The sequence below is a fragment of the Rhea pennata genome, chromosome 4 (genome assembly GCF_028389875.1).
Source record: "Rhea pennata isolate bPtePen1 chromosome 4, bPtePen1.pri, whole genome shotgun sequence".
NCBI classification, from domain to species: Eukaryota; Metazoa; Chordata; class Aves; order Rheiformes; family Rheidae; genus Rhea; species Rhea pennata.
This window is the reverse complement of record NC_084666.1, coordinates 38,415,642-38,433,731: the sequence shown is the minus strand read 5'-3', so window position 1 is coordinate 38,433,731 and position 18,090 is coordinate 38,415,642.

Here is an 18,090-nt window from a genome sequence, read left to right as displayed (position 1 = left end):
AGGCTTTTTTACAAAATATATATATGATTAGATTTTGACATCACCGTTTTTAAAAACCGCAACTATTATCCAACAAGAATTCTAATATGCTGAACACTTCCCTTCAGCAAGTACGACAAATTTTCCCAGATTTTTCAGACCTGAAGAAACCTGCTTTTATTCTTTGGCTTTCGTAACGCCATAGGTCAAACAACCAAGATCCAGAGATTTAATTATTGAAACCAAATTTAGGATTGAAAATAAAACCTCATGTCCAAGACAGGAGTAAGCCACACTATGGGAGGCAGATTAAGCTACCTCACCATTCTAATGAGGATTTCCATCTGATGTATTGGCTTGATAGTCTCCTGCAAATTCTGACCTAAAGAGACTATAAGAAAGGAAAGAAGAAGCTAGACAAACAGGTTACAGTGTTACTTATCAAACAGACTTATTCATCAGTGAGGTAATACAAGCTGCAATTCTATCTGTTTTAATAAGGAAGCATCCTTATGCTTGACAAACAGCATTTTTGTGAGGATACTGTAAAGGGATAAGAGTGACCACCCTCACAATATCTCCTTTCTCTCTCAACTTCCAGTACCTTTACCTCCTGCTTTCAATTACGCATGGACAATTTAACCCAGAAGACCTATGACAGTGGTACCAGCAGCTGCAAAAGGTTAGGACATCCAGAGCATCTGAGGAAAGAAAATTCTGGTGTAGTATGATGGGCCTGTCAAAGCAGTGGGCACAGCCCACAGGATGGGACATGGGAAGCTTTCTCCCACACTGCTTGGGTCTTCGCTACTGCTGGGGCTCTCCCCATCACTTTTTTACAGTCCATCAGGAGCCGACCCTACCAAGTGATGTACATATGCAAGCTTACATGATATACACACACATGGCTTTGTGACAACAGAGTTGTCACATATGATGTCATATGACTGGATGTACTAAACAAAGGACCCAGACACACATGTGGCAAAAACACATCATATGGCAAACACATGCCATTAAGCAGGGAGGGCATTTAGACTATAAAAATGAAAACTAGACATCCCATGACATTAGCAGGAGCACATGTATTCAGGCAACAGAGCAGAGACTTCAGGACCTTCAGTAAACACCCTGAAAGATGTCCTATCTAGATTGATCTAGGCCATATTTAGATTTTAGACCAAAGCGTAGGTATGTATTCATAGCCTGCCAAATTCAGAATTTAAAAAAAAAAAAAAAAAAAAAAAAAAAAAAAAAAAAGTGAAACAGCTCTCAGGCCTTTAAGAGATCATCTAGTTTATCCTTGCGCAATGAGACAGCAAGAACTCACTTAGATGTTTCTTACAGCAGCTTATCTCCTCAGCAACATACATCTGTGGGAGAAAAGCAACCCAGGTTTCCTCTAGCTTTACCTCTTAGCTGTAAGAATTAAGACTGATAGTGAAAGAAAGTGGTGCCAATCTTCAGCCCCAAACTCGGTATCTAACAAAAGAAAGTGGTTCTAATGGGGGGCTTCACATTTGTGGAAGTTAAATTTTAGAAAAGATCTATAGAAAAGTAGTAAGATGTAGAAGAGAACAACATATTGTCTTTTGTACTATCATGAGAAAAAGCATTGTCTGTCTTTTCAGGATCACTCTAGATACTTAGAAAGTTATCACCAATACTTGTACTAAAGAAATTTAATGAAATCTGCAGGAAAAAGAAAGCTTTAAAAATTAACCAGGTCAGTGGAGAGTGCCTTTGAAACTCCTTGTTTAATTAAATCTTTGAAATGCAAATCTCATTCTCTCTCATCAGAAGCCTAGAATGGCTTTAGCCCTGACTGTCATGCAAGGATTAAGGTCTAATCCTTCTTTCACCATTTGGCTAAGTAACAGCTGCTTTGACTGCCTCTCTAGCCAAAGTGAACGAATGGACTGCAGGCTAAGTGGGCAGGGATGTGGTAAAAAGCCACCAGGAAGGACAGAAACAGTAACTGCGTGACCTAGACTAGCTGAGAAAGTGAATAACGTGGGGAGGTGAGAAATACCAAAGAATGCATAAATATCCTTCTCTGAAGCAGAGTTTCAGGCAATCTCTGAATGCCCTCTTCTATAAGAGATTCAGTGACAGAAGATCATGTCAAAAAGTACAGAGAAAAGAATAATAAAGCAGGGGAAGCAAATGAAAAGAGAACTAGCCAAATGACAGATCTGAAAGATAACATAGGAAAAATATCTATTATAAACAAAAATGCTCTATATTGACCTTCCAGTACCTCATATTAACCTTCTAATATGCAGGCAGAAAAACAGGTTTGGTCTGATGTGTTTATTATATATCCAAATGTAGCTAGATACTAATTCAAAGTTTTTTCATTTTGAGATCAGTTTACTTCATGAAAGTTTAAACAATTATTTGTGTTTTATCTTAGCTAAAAGCATTTTCATGTCACTTATTTTATTATGCTATGATAAATTCCCTAAGGAGCTGAAGTAGAAAGTTACTATTCTGTTTACTGATATGATTCACATAATGGGCTTAAAAAAGCTGATTGAAAATTAAAAGAATATTCATATATGTAACAGATACTGGTTTGTTTGTTTGTTCTTAGGTTATGCTATAAGCCTTTAACAAACTAAACAGGTCAGGTAGGATCCCTTGCAAAACAATGGGATGGAAGGGCAGGGGAAGACTACTTTTTCCCCAGAGAGCAACTCAGTATACTTATGGTGGAGATGCTTTGCAGGGTGTGGCAGGCAAAGAAGCAAATAAGAAAGTTGCGCTAAAGAGCTTCAGTCTTGCAGATATAGATTACTGAGTGAAATGGGAAGCAGACAACCAAGTCTCAGAGAAAAAAATACTCTGCATATCAGAGAGAAGTCCACAGAATTTACAATAGGTCACAAAGTCACTGAAGCGACCAAAACCAAGCAAGGCTGTATGTGGGCAACTATGGCCAGCAAGGGCAGAGTAGCCAGATGTCTGTAAATCCTTTTTATTTCTATTATTTCTGATGTAGTCACTTGGCTTTTTCTATATTTAAGTTAATTATTCTAGTTTTATTCTAACAAAACATAGTTTTACTGGTCTTAAATTTTCGTTCTCCTCTGGGGAGCCCACTATAACAGACTAGACAAACATACCTCATCATTGTGGAAAACTCATGTTTCTGCCACAACAGCATATCCAATAGAAGGTATCATTGCATCACCTCTGCATAGTAGGAAACAATTTATTTGTAAGAGCTGAAATAATTTTTTATAAAAAAGCAATTGATGGCCATTTGAAAACTACTATGGATTCCATCAGTATCAGATAGTCAAGTCTTTCTGAATAAAGGCTGCCACACAGAAATGGCTTTGACTACCTGATTTGTCTAGACAATCTTTCTTATTACTGCTTTTGCTTTCTGTTTGAGCCTCAACATTTTGTATCAATCACTCCATAAGGCTAATGGCCAAATCTTGATAGACTTCATCTAGTGCATTTTCTGGAATATCAAAGAGAAATAAGTACATAAAGGATCTTCATAAAACGCTCTCTTTAGCATCTCCCAGAATTAGATTTGCCTTTTCTATTATATGTCTATTGAATTGTTCTCATCTGCACTTGAGATTGACATTTTCAGTGCCATCAGTACCCTGTACATATAGCTATTGTATTTCATCCTGTTGATTTCAGACAATTTCTCCAATATATCAGATCATTTTGTATACTAATTCTATCTTCTTTGAATAATTTTTTCAGCTATTTGTGCACTGATCTTATAGCTAGATGAAACTATTTTTTTTTGCTCAAATGAGACAGTATCAAAGCATTAGTAAAGCTTACTTTAGATGCACTGCTTCCTTCATGTGCACAAGCCAAGTTACCCTGACAAATTAAATAAAATCTGTTCCGCCCAGAAAAAATTAGACTGCCAGATCTGACATTTGCTAATATTTCAGAAACGGGTACTCTGTTTTTTCCTCTCCATTAGCACAGTAATTACTCTAGGGCCCTGCAGACCTGAAAGCCTTCAATCTTCAGCCCCCTTTACTAGTCTCTTTAACTAGTTAATTTTTAAAAATAAGCAGCCCATACCTTGCCTGAGAGGGCTGAAGCTTCGTACTTCATCATAGCCACTTCGTACCTTCTCCACATTGGTCAGATATTAATCTTTATTGATATAAAGTTTTCTCTATATTACTCTTACTTCTAATATAGGAAGGGAATCTTTTTTGTAACCTTTTCTGTTCCTCAATTATTGTAATTCATTTTGTAATGTAACCTTTTCAACCCCAACCTTTTCCTATGTTTGTCCTATTGCTTCATGCTCTCTGAATACTCCTCATCTTTATTCTACTTTTTAATATAATTCATTTCATGACATGAGATTGTCTAGATTTCAGCTAACTTGGAGAACCAGAAACCCTACTTTTTGACATGCATTGTCTCCTTTCATCGCTATTATAGCATCACGAATTCTGTCTTGTGCTCATTTTCATCTAAATCCTCACTCAGTTTTTCAATTAGTCCTCCTTTTTACCAGTCAGAGTCAAATCTAAGCCATTTCCCTTACTAATTTTCCATTTAGAAACATGAGATTTCCTACAGATAGGCTATGGACTTGATGTATTGTCTGCATCCTGTGGTAATACGTTTCCTTTATAAGGAAATCCTCTACAAACTTCAAATCAGTCCTCTGAATTATTCCGTTATTTGAGTATAAAAGCCATACGTATCCCCTCCTTTTGATTAGGTAGCCTAGCACACAGCCCATTCCCATTCCTTTCCATCTTCACCAAGATTTATCAACTCTTTTCTCCTCCATAGTATTAGGGGGGCAACTTATCAACATATGTAAGCATATGTAAAGGGAATGATTCCAGAGTCTTTTCAGTGGTGTCCAGTGATGTGACGAGGGGCAATGAGCACAAACTGAAATGGAAGTTCTGTCTGAACATGAGGAAAAACTTCTTTATTATGAGGGTGACAGAGCACTGGAACAAATTGTCCAGAGAGGTTGTAGAGTCTCCATCTTTGGAGATATTCAAAAAACGTCTGGACACGATCCTGGGCAACACACTGTAGGTGACTTAGCTTGAGCAGGGGGTTGTACTAGATGATCTCCAGAGGTCCATTCCAACCTCACCCATTCTGTGATCACTTTGTCATTAGGTCTGAGTTTGGTTCCAGTCAAGCAGTCCATCTCCCTGGGTGGCAAGTCAGACTCCAAAAAATCAGTTTCATTATTTTGAGGAGAACATACTTGCCAGTCTTTATAATTTGTGATCCTACGAATTGCAAAATCCCATCTCTAGGTTTTGTAATAGGCCTTACACTTGCCAGATATGGAATATGGCCAGGAGAATGAGGTAACCTATTTTCTACTGCACACAATGTAGAGCAGCAGTCATGCTTCTCCTTGCGAACCAAACAGTTCTTTTCCCTCTCTCTGCTCAAGCCTTTCCAGACTATCTTGAAACCTCCCAATGATAAATTCCTTGTGTATCCACATTCTTTACACCCACATCTCCCATTAATGCAGTTTAACAATTTCCACTATCACATCCCTTTCATGCCTGTTGAAATTGCAGTCTGGGGTGCCTTCAGATATACAGGCCCAAACATTCAATAAAAACAGGACATAACAAGGATCCACATACTTGTCCAGTCAGAATTTCCACAGAATTTAGCAGAGAAATTCTACCACCTGGCTTATCTTTAATACCATCACATATGTCAACAGACCTTGCACCTTCTTAATAAAAACCTCACTCAACATAACCTCTTGATCCCACTTCATTGCTTCAGGTCCCTCATCCTGTGCAAGTAAGAAACTTTTTTTAAAATCAAAGAAACAAAAATAAGAGTAAAGAAACTAAACCCATAATATTCTAAAATGAGAAGTTATAGATAGTTTAAATAAACTTTAAGCTTTGTATCGTTATCATCTCTCAAAATAATAAGAGTCAGGGTGAAAGTTTTAGTCATCTGGAAGAACATGAATGATTGAGTCTCTGGAGATTTTATGCAGAAATAATCTGCAATAAGTACACATACTCATAACGTAAAGGCCTGAAGATCAGTCAAAGGACAACACACAGACTGACACATAAAGTTATTTATCAGACAAAGTGTATTCTCAATGATCAAAAAAAGAGGAAACCATAAGGAGGCAGTGGGAATCCAACAGGGGTACAGAATCTCTCTTTTAGCTACAGAGTTTCAGGTTATACTTGGACATTCATAAGATAACATTAATCTCCTCTAAACTCCAGTCTCTCTATACTCTGCTTTCCACAGCAGTGCACATTACCTAGAGCATGCTTCTTTGCAATAAGAGAATGATTTTGGTACATTTCACTTTAGAGTTTTCACTGTGCTTTTCTTAAGCCTGTTAAATTCTCAGTTCATTAAATCTTTCATTACCCTAACTGTTCATCTTTCACTCATGCAGGCTTCTATTTTGTCTATTTTTTCACTATTTTAAACACCGAAATATACCATCCAAAATCACCCTCTTGATGACTAACCAGATCAACACTTCTCAGTATCAGCCCTCATATCTGAACACCAGGAACTAGACTCCGTGCTGCCATTTCCTCCTCAGTCAAAATAACCAAAGCACAGATTCATTAACTTTGAAAACACACTGCAGTGAGGTATCATCTTCTGCCAGAAGTCTAAATTAAAGAGATTATCATCCTTAAAATAGAACTTGCTCCACTCAGTTCCCAAGATTGTTATTTGAAGTTTTATGCAAATTGCATGTATGTTCAGGGATTTTTACAGGCACATTTTTAGCATATGTAAAAATAAAGAAGTATCTGTTAATAAGCCTTCTACTTGCTGCTGTGAATGACCCAGGCCCTGCAGAGTAGCACTTCACCTTCTTTCAGATCTCAAGTAGGTTATTGTATTCAATATTTTTTAATTACCTTTCATCAATAGGTATGTTTTAGAAGAAACCTGTATGGCATACTAGAAAAATAACAAATAAATGATCCAGATGAATTAAGATGGGAGGCATTAAAGGATATCTTACTCATCAAAAGTACTGTACATTAAGTTCTCTTGGTTCATTTTCTATCTCTCTGTCTAAAATCATGTTCCTATAGCAACTCTGTGAATATACACATATGCCTGAAAGGGTTACCAAGTAAGGATTTCTCTTGTCTCCAAAGTACACAGGGAGAGAGTTGCAATCTAACCACATCTTTGGGTGGGAACTTCCATTTAAGGTTGCCAAAAATTCTCTTTGTCCTTTCACTCTGGGTAGTTAATATAGTATAGTGCTTGTATTCTCCTGCCATCCCAGCAGCCATGCGGACACACACAAGCATCTCTCCCGTTGCTTCACTGTGGGAGGCCTCTTCATTTAAGACCCAATCTGATCAAGTTCGGGTGGAAGCAACAACTACTTAATCACAGTATTAAAAATAAAAGTGTTAATATCATTTCTTAAGAACACAAGATCCTTATAATGATTCTCCTCTCATGGAGCACCTCACAGATATTTCTATTATGAAAGCAGTGTGATACCAAACCTGATAAATTTGACAAGTTAGAAATATAATGTTTTTATTATGTTTAAGAGTAACTTTCTCAGCAAACTGGACTGAAATAACATGTCTCTATAATAATTCCTTCATTACACTTCCCCAAAGAATTAGGACATTAAGTTTAGAATGGGATTAGATCTGCAAAGAAAGCAGGAATTTATGGAAGTGAAAACCAACAGCACACATACCATCCACAGAGGTTACAAAACATTTGAATCTACTGTGCTATGTGCTTCAGTTAGCTTTTAGTTATTTAGGAATAGGATAAGTACATATGCTACCTCACAGTTTCAACTACAGTAGTCAGACACAGGATCTACACAAATTGAGTAAGTATGGCTTGACCTTTAGAATTTTCTCTAAAGGCCATAGCTGCGTTGACTGATTCTTAAAATTCATTTCCAAGAAAAAAAAAAATCTTTTAACATTCAGAATGTGCTTTTTTTTTCCTAGAGCAGCTATCAGATCTAGAAGTGGGGGGGAAAAAAAAAAAAAACCCCATACGGCAACCATGAAATTGGCTACAGGCCCTGAGGATGCCATCACTTTTTCTCTGCTAAACAGAACAGCTATATTCTACAGCAATACTAGATCAATGAAACTATAAACCAAAACATAAATCTCAAGTGCAAAAGACAAACATTGTGTTGGCCATTCCTTGAGACTCCTTGGAAACCATTATTGGCATTTAATCAACTAGTCCAAGGCATAAATGATTGTATTTCTTCTGGAGCTAATAGAGGGATCTCAGCTGCAATCTTCATTTTCTGAACTGTGAAACTTCAGCCTAAAGTGACCTTTTCCTGCACCAATGCAAGTAATTTGAATACTTAACTTTGATGTTTATAAATAGGACTACTCCTTTAAGTTTAAGATTTTGAATCAGGCTTTAAAAATGACAATAAAATATTGAAATGTATGATTTGAAGAAATTTCAAAGATTTTTTAGAGCCTTTTGAGGTCATCTTGCTGGTATCATAGCTGTTAATGGAGAATTCCTGTCACAGCAAATATTTATTTCTAGAGCAAAGCATGTAATTTTGCAGCAGCATCTCCACTTAACTGCTGTTTAAAGTGAATTTTATCAAGTTCATACCATTATGGAAATCTAAAATATATACATATTAACTGATAACAATTATTTTAAATAAAATGTACAGGTCTTATCTTCATTATCCACACTACATACAAGAATTTATGCTAGTTAGGATGACAAAGAAAGGGAAAGTCTATTTCTGCAAACATTCCAGCTAGCAGACAGAGAGGAGATGGGTTATTTATAGTCTTGGTTATAGCACAGTGGGATAGGGGTTGTGCACACGGCTTTCTGTCAACTGTTTCTCAGAATGATTTAGTTACTATTTAGCTAGTCATAGAGCTCCTACAGAGGGGTTTGCAGAGAATGCAGTGAAAAAAAAGTGGGAAAAAAGAAAAAAAATGTACTAATACTCAGCTGTAGAGATAACATTGATTACATTCAGTCCTAAATATAGTGTTAAACTTTACTCTGGCACACACTCATCACTGATGGTTTACCACTCTTCACCTCATCAATTTTTGTAGACCTAGTCATGACTGACCTAGAGTAAGTCAGATAAGACCCAAGCATTTTACTTTATTCTCTGGACTGCAGAGCAAACAATCAATATTCACTATTTTTCATTCTAAAATTCAATTCAATTCCATTCTAAAATTTAAGCTTGAAAGCCACCAGACTCTCCAATCTACATGAAATCAGTGGCAATGAAAGCCCCTCACTTTAGGTCATTTATCATTCCCTGATGTGGAAAAGTCTGTCTAATATGAAGTGCTAATAGTATATACCATAACCTTCAAAACAAAATACTGATTATTATGGAACTCAGAGTGCAAAGTATTCTCACCTGAATATATTAGCAGATATAAAGATCTTGGAAGATGGGATGCTAAACATAGTATCTGATAATCAGGAATAGATATTTACTATGTAGAAAATTTCTATGAATTTACTCAGTGTAGCACTGAATTTATGGGTCTTCTACTGAGTGATCTTCTGAACCGATAATCTATCACAAAAAATAATATGTTAGACTAATACTTCTAAAAAACAACAGATCAGATAAAACAGGAGTTGACAATCAGAAGAGAGAAAACACTACCAGATTACAGAGTTCAGCATCTTTCATAGGAATACTAGAAAGCATTCTGGACCACAGACAGAAATAACTTTTCAAGCTAAGTAATTCATGTGCTACTACTTTAAAATCTACCTAATCAATTAAGCAGAAAGATCTTCAAGCTCATTAAAAGTAAGAACTCTATCCCTTAAGGATCAGCAAAGCTGGGTCATCCCAAACTAGTAAACAGCTTCTTGGTATGACAAACCTCTATGCTGAATATCATCTTGTGTATCAGATACACAAACAAACAACCTACATGACCTTGTGCAGCAGAGATTTGTTTTGAAATCTACCAATTTGAACTCATCCACTAAATCAAGACAGAATTAAAATAACATGTTGTCTAATCTGAAGTTGTTGATCTTTCTTTTTTAGACTTTTTCAGATTCCTTCTGCCTTTACAATCTTCGTATTATTCGTAGTAATCAAAGAGTTATTCTCTTTCATCCGGCTATGAAAGGTGGAGAAGAGTTTTACAATCTACAGCACATTCACCTTCCAGCAAAGATTTGGGTAAGAAAGGCACAAAGTGACCTTAAGTTAAACAATATGAAAAGCAGCACAGCATTTAGAATATTTCTATGCATTTTTATATTCTCATTTGTGACCAGCCATCTGTTTCCTCCTAATCCAGCTACACAAAGCAGCTCTAGCAGGAAGACTTCTTCCTGGAAAAGATAAGGCCTCCAGGTCAATGATACAGATACTAGAACTACATTCAGACAATAAAGACAAAAAGTTACTATGCCATATGCTCCTTTTTAGGAGCTTTTCTTAGCAGAAAGGGTTTCGAGCTGGTCAGGTTTTTGTTTTGTTTTTTATTTTTAACCAATATATTCTATTTTTAATATCATCTACATACAAATAAATTCAATCATCTTTTGGTATGGTGGGTATTTATATCTTAGATTTATGAGGAGGTTAACATGAAAACTTAATGGGATTGACATGCAATAGCCTCAGGGCAGTTATGATACTACAGCACACAGTTAGAATTTAAGATATTTTCAGGAGAAACCATGGTACTCTGCCTCAGGGAAAAACAAACTGTTAATGCTAGCCAAAAAAAATGAATCTAGACATAGAAGCCAAAATCAGTGACAGTGACTGGGCTGCCACCCTTCCTCAAAAGCATTATTAGGCACCCAGTCCGAAGCAAGGACAGACTGTGTTCAACAGTATTATCAAAATTCATTTGAGCATCCATCTCAAGTAGCTCTAGCAGATCATGGTGCTTTAGCTGCTCCCCTTTCTTGAACCCAGCACCACTAAAGAACATCCATCAGCACCCAGAGTCTTCTCCATGCTACACTTTGCAACAAAGTGATTTGAGTCTTCCAGTGCTTACATTAAGCTGTCCCTATCATAGGCAACCAGGAATGATAGCCAATAGAGTACAGCCTGAAAGTGGCAACTTCTGGTGCCAGGACTTCCAGGCCTGCATACTCCATTAAATTATGAAATTTGGCCTTTGGACATATAGTCTATGTGGCAAGTTGGACTCCTGAAAAGCACTTTCAGTTCTGAGACTATCCAAGTGAATTCTAAGCATAAATGTAGATGTAAGATTAAATAAAAATTAAATTTATAGTTCTGAATAGGTACTATGCCAGAAAGGCATCTCCATCAAGGACATAAACAATTTATTTTATACAAACGACTGAAACTTAGATTAAAGGTTTATAAAGATATTCATGCAACAGGCTCATGTCTATGTGTTAAAGGCCATTGAAAATTCCAGACACCCATATAGTTGACAGACTAATTCTGTTCTCATTTAAGTCTATCTTTAAGAAATTACAAATTTAATGGGAACAGCATATCAAGTCTGTAATGCTTAAAAGAAAAAAATACATCACAACTGGGAGTAAGCACTGCTGCATGCAATTTAAGATGTTTCTAGGAAACATACCTTTAGATATACCAGTATACTGTATTGAGGCAGTTCAGTAGGGGCAAGCAAGAAACTCATGTTGAAAACACAAGGCTTGAAACATACCTGTTCACGAATAAGCCTGCTACAGGTAAGCCCACAGTTAGCGTATAGTACAATTTATCTACAGTTTACCGAAAGTAAACCCATCTTCCTAGAAATTTTTCAGTTTAAGACAACACAGAGCCAAAGAAAGCAAGCAATTATCACAGTATTCCCTGTTTAAATATAGAAAAGTTTGAGGTAAGAAAATGAAACAATAAAAACCAAGCCTTTTCTTAATTCAGATCTGTTCCATTAACTGTTCACTTACCCATACATTATAAAAACATGTGACATAATATATTTTACATAAAATATATCTCATATAAAAATACCTCTGATGCCAGTACTTTTGTGCATGCTGCAAAAGAAAGGGAGGCAATCCTGTATAATGGCTAACCCAGAGAATTAAAGTATATTTTAGCCTTCTCATTCAAGTAAGATCAATTTCTTCCTTCTTTTAAAAAGTACACAGGAAGGAAATGTGCATCTTCTATATAGCAAAACCTCTTCATTTCACAAAAAAATTCTTTGCATTTCAACAGATCTCATATTTAAAGCAGACAATCTCTTTCAAGTCAGCTAGATAAGAGACTACCAACCTTGCCATCATCAAGGCTGAGAATTAAATTCCAGTTCTGGAGGCACTCTGCACAGCTCTGAAGATCAAGCATGATAGCTTCAATTGTATTTAGTCACCACAAATCAATATTTATTCCACCTATTTCATAACACCTATTAGCCCCACAGAGAAGCAAAACTGAAACTGGTATTTAGAAAAATATATACATACAAATGTAGCACTTGTAGAAAATCCCACATAATTCATTTATCAAATGGATTAAAATGTATATGCATTACAAAGCTACAAAGAGTGTCAGACCTGTCAAAATCCACATGTGCTTCATGATGCAAGGAGACAGCATTCATTGTCTAACCTACATCAAGGGAAAAAATAGTTTAAATTCTGCCTTTGACTTTCATTTGAAAAACATCTATTAGCAGCAACATATACATGCTTTGACATTATTTTTTCCCTGAAAATATAATCTGAGTATAATATATCAGTAGGAATAGGAAAGGATGGCGTCCATCACAGGCCTCCCTGCATTGCTGACATCAGGAGGAGGGATGGGAACATCATGTAAGCAAATGAAGGAATTCAGGTGCTTCAGCCATTGCTTCAGGCTATATTCACTCCCGTGAGACTACATTTGTTTCAGCTGAGAGTATGAAATGACAAGAACCCAGTACTTCACAAATTCCTCTCAGTCTGCTATGATATCAAAAGCAGACTGGTATCACCCCTTTTCCAGCTCTTTTACGAAGTCCATCTTTAAGATGGATTTTTACTTGGATACAACAAATAGTTACTGATTAATCATATCAGGGAAAAAGTGCACATTTTGCTGCATCTAGATAAGAAGTATTTCCCTACTAAACAGTACTCTGAAAATACATGTTCTTTCTCCAATTACTTTTCAGTTGGTTGTTCCTCATGAGGCTTAAGGATAGAATATTTATCCAAACCTGAGGAAACTGAGTAACTGAATACTGAATCTCAAAATAGAGTATCTATTACCAAAAAGTATTTCTTGATATAAGCACATATTTAACAGTGGCTCCAGGCATGCAGGGCTCTGTTTATTCCCATTTATTTCAACTGCCTGACTTCCATCCTGCCTTATGCTCAGTGGCTGCAGCTTTAGTCATGAAGAAATCCTGAAAACTACTTAAAGTTTGATGAACAAATTATGATATACAGCTGGCAGTTTTATGCAAGTTGGATGTCCTAGACTATGTACTCATGAACATGCAGCGTGACACAAGAGGAATAGATCTTAGAGCAAAATGGGAAGTGCTGCAGACCGAACAACTACACTACAGGCATCCTAGAGCAATTTCCTTCAGGCTAGCTCTAGTCCAATGCATGGACCACCAAATAATGGCTAAAGAGAATTAGGAGCTCTCTGGAAGTGCATCTTCCAATTTTGCATAGCTCAAAAGGAATCAAGTCAATGCCCTGAAACCACCTTGTGAACCACACTGCAGTGAATAGGATCAATCAGGAAATTCACCCTAGAAGCACATTTTCCAGATGCTAGAAGCAATGCCTGCACTAGATGGGTGATGCTGCACCGGGACAGGCTGCCTAGAGAGGCTGTGAAATCTGCCTCCTTGTGGGTTTTCAAGGCACGGCTTGACAAATCCATGGCTGCCCGGTCCAGAGCTGGTGGCAGTCTCGTTTTGAGCAGGATGTTGGATCACTGAAGTCCCATCCACACAACTCATTGACTCTACCGAACATTATGCTTTCAATTACCCCTCCTCAAATAAATCCCACGCAGTATTACCAGCTCCCTAGAGGCTTCCAGCAATAAGTCCCTCATCTCTGCTAATGACACGACTCTGAGACATTGGAAATTACCAGCTATTAACAGTACTACCAGCTATACATAACACTTAATTCCTTGATTGCATACATGAAGGTATGGCAGAGCCATAGCCCTTTCACACTCCTTAGAAATTAAACTGAAGACTTCTTCCCACTACAGCTAGTGCTGGATATTTTTTTTTTCTTTGACAAATAAGCATAACTCCAGAAATAGAGTGTCATAAAGAAAAAAACATGGGGGTGGGGGAGAGAAAGTTTCCTGTTTCTTAAATAGACAGTTTGGAAAAACTGAATTTAAAAAGTAATATATTGATATATTTGATTATCAGGTATCTAGAAAGACTTGGAAGTTAGTAACAAGGTCAGATTTTGACTTTTGTTTCTTTTCTTCTTTACAAATACTGCTCCAAAACAGATGGTATTATTTCCAGTTAAACATGTATTTTGAATTCGAGTTATTAAAGGAACAAAAAACATATACTGCTTATCAGTCTGTATCCCTTTGGAAAACTTCAGTCAAATTTGACAGAAGGCTAATCACATTCTTCCAGGTGTTCTGAAAGTTAGTCATTAGACCAAGCCTAAATTTGTGCCTAAGTTTTTCAAAAGAAAAACTGCTATGAGCTCAATAATCAGGCAGTAATGATTTAAATTTAATGAGTGCATAGATAGGAAATTACTTCAGTTAAAAAAAAAGGGGGGGAGGAAAAAACCCACTATTCAACTTCTCAGATTTACCTATAATTTGAGCTGATCTTTTAATCTAGTCAGAGTATCTCGGAGTAAGTTTTAATAACTGTTTACAAAAATTATTCTAGTAATATGGCCTTAACTTGATGATGTACCAGTTATACCTAGATGCAAGTAGATAGTGAATATCCAACCTACATTACCTCTCACTGAGATAATAGCAGATGAAATAATAGATACTTCATTATTCACATATCACTTTAGAAGATAATATTGTCTTGTTTCTATTGGACAAAAAATAGATTTGTAGTGTAGCATTTAGGCAGACAACCATTAAAAATTACTTCTGAAGCAGTTTTAGGGGGAACCAGAAAGTAAGATGGTATATATTTGATCTACCTTGGCTAGACATTAAGCTACCTTAATGGAGCCAATTCCAAGTTCTGATTCAAAGAAATTTAAAGCTACAGCAACTTAAACAAAGTAGTTTGGCCAGTGTGGACCAAACACGAAGACCAAACACAAAGGTCTGATCATTCACACTAAAAAAAGGAAAACACACTTTTGCTAATATCTGTATGTCACCCAACCAGCTATATTTAAACAGAGATATTTTAACAGTTGCATATTCCCAAATATAAAACTTTAAATCCAATACAGACAAATCTATAAAACCATGTACATACAGATACCAAAGTAACAACCACTACATGTTATTCATGGGAATTAGATGAAATAAAATACTAATCATATCACCTTCCTTTCTTAAAAAAGCATAAATGTAAATAAATATTTTCAAATAGTGGGTAAACTGCTCTTAGTATGCATTTATGGCAGTTGGACTTTGTTAGGATTTGGAGTGCAATGACAGTAATAATTATAGAGCAGACATACTAAGAAAGAACAAAATTTCAGGTGGAAGGCACTTGAAAGGGAGGCAGTGGATATTGTATTAATACACTAAGATTTGGATTTTACTTTTTGGGATAAATTTAGCTGACTGTGATCAATTAACATGTTTGTCCTTTTGAGTCAAGTAGTTTCTGAAATAGAGTTTCTCCTACAACAATTCCAATTCAGAACTTTCGGAATTTCACTGAAAAAAAAAACCTTTTGATTCTGGGGCACACAAAGTAAAATCTTCAGGTAAACACACTTTTTATCTTCTATATAAAAACTATACATTTTGACACATATTTTTATTCCCATTCATAAAGTGTGGAAAAGTATAAAACATTTAAAAGCATTTCACAGCATAAACTACATGAAAAGAACTCCATTCAGTAGCTTAAAAACAACTCTCGCATTCATTGTCATTTGGCAGTATGACTGTTCTCAGTTTACAGTACTGTTGTAGTGACAAGAATATTAATTTTCAAAAGCGTCTTCTTAAAGAATAAAGCACTTATCCAGATTCTAAAAACTTTGTCTTCATTAAAAAAAAAAAAAAAAAAAAAAAGCACTTCTAAAAAGACATTTTAGAGTCTCATTAAACCATTGTTACAGATTTCCCTTTAACTGTTATGTATTTATACTAGTAGCCACAGACTATTTCTCCCTTAAAGTACCTAAGCTCCTTTTACAAGGCACAGAAGTACTAGGCACTTCTGAATATGATCCATGTTGACCAGGGAACTCCCTAAAGCTTATGTACAAAGATAGTGAAGATCAGTATTTAATCCCTTCCAGAGTTTAGAAAAAAAAAGTCTAAGTCTCTATAGTGCAAGGCAGGCTGTGTAGCACAGGGCTATAATGATCTTGCATCTTTTGTGGCTCAGACTCACAGAACACCTAATACATATACATGTGGACTGTGCAGGCAAAAGCAGACATATCTAAAAAAAAAAAAAAAAAAAAAAAGTGTATATGAAACAAATAAGCAGGCTAAGATGCTCTTGCATTTGAAGCACAAAGACAGAACACAGTCTAAATCTCCTGGCACAGGCTAGGATAAGCTCTTCTAGTGTATCAAAGAGCCAACTATAACGTCTGCCTCAAAAATATTTAGGAAATGATATGCTTGTTAAGAAAACAAGGTATGATTCAGGATAATTCATATATCAAACTTCTTAGTCACATGGCTGGTGTGCGTTCAGCATGACAGCCTCTGGATGCTATTTGCAGAAATGACTCAGATGCAAGTTCAACATTTGTCAGTCCAAGCAAGGGACACAATAGCAATTAAGATCTGCAGCAATTAGAGCTCAAAACCAGTTAAGGATCAAGTAGAGCTAATAGAGGAGGATCAAATATGTAGAATTTCCACCTAAATATCTGGTGGAAACATTCATGTTAAAAAAAAAAAAAAAAAAAAAAAAAAAAAAAGGGGTTGGCCTAATCAGCAAGCTAATTCATGGAAGCCCAAGTCCTCGCTGGCAGTTTCATTCAAAGGATTCTTATTAAATACTTTCTGAAGCTTGAATAGATTTTCAGAGAAATGCACTGGAATAAAATATATATATATATATATATATTTACATAAGCAGCTCTAATGTCTCCTACCTCTCACTGATTTGGGATCAATGTGCAGCTATATTTTGATGTATCAAAAATCAATACTTTGATAAGAATCAAATTTGAACTTGAAGGGCTGGAAGAATTACAAGACCTATAACATACCTTTCATTTTAATTTTTAGCTGCTTCCTCACAGGAGTGAAATTGGATAGGATTTTAGGGGCAGAGCTATATATTTTTAAAGGCATACAAAAACAGATTACACATCAGGAAGTTGCCTAGGCATAACCAATAGGAAAACTGAAAAAAGCAAAATATATATAAGTCCACCTGTTTTCAGTCATACCCTCATTCTGAAATCACCTTTATTGAAAGTGAGTGCCAACAACTTCTCTTTCAAAAGCTAAGGGATCATGATCTTATTTTAACATACAGATGGAGAAGACAGAAAACATTTAACCATGAAAACCTGTGCCAGAACATTCACCTGTGAAACAGAAGACCCAAATTCACTTGCATTTTCTGGTTGAAGGGATTCAAACACATCCTTTATTAAGTATCCTCATCATAAAATTGTAGCATTCCCTGAATAGGATATTCCCTCTTCTACTCTTCTCATATTAAAAGACATCAAAAAACCCACACCACACCACTACCACCACACTCACACACGCACACACACCAAGAACAACCAAATATTGAAAGTTTATTGTAGTCTCTGTCCCATGACTTTTTACCCAAACAGATCATTGACCTAATTACTAGGCCACTGGTACCCTGGACTCAATGATCCTCTCTACAGCTTTCTCTGGCCAAGTCAACTGAAAGTTATTTTCTGTTCTTTTTTTCTTGCATCCATTCGATGCACGATAACAGTTTTGAGCTTCTCTTTTTGCTACTTCAA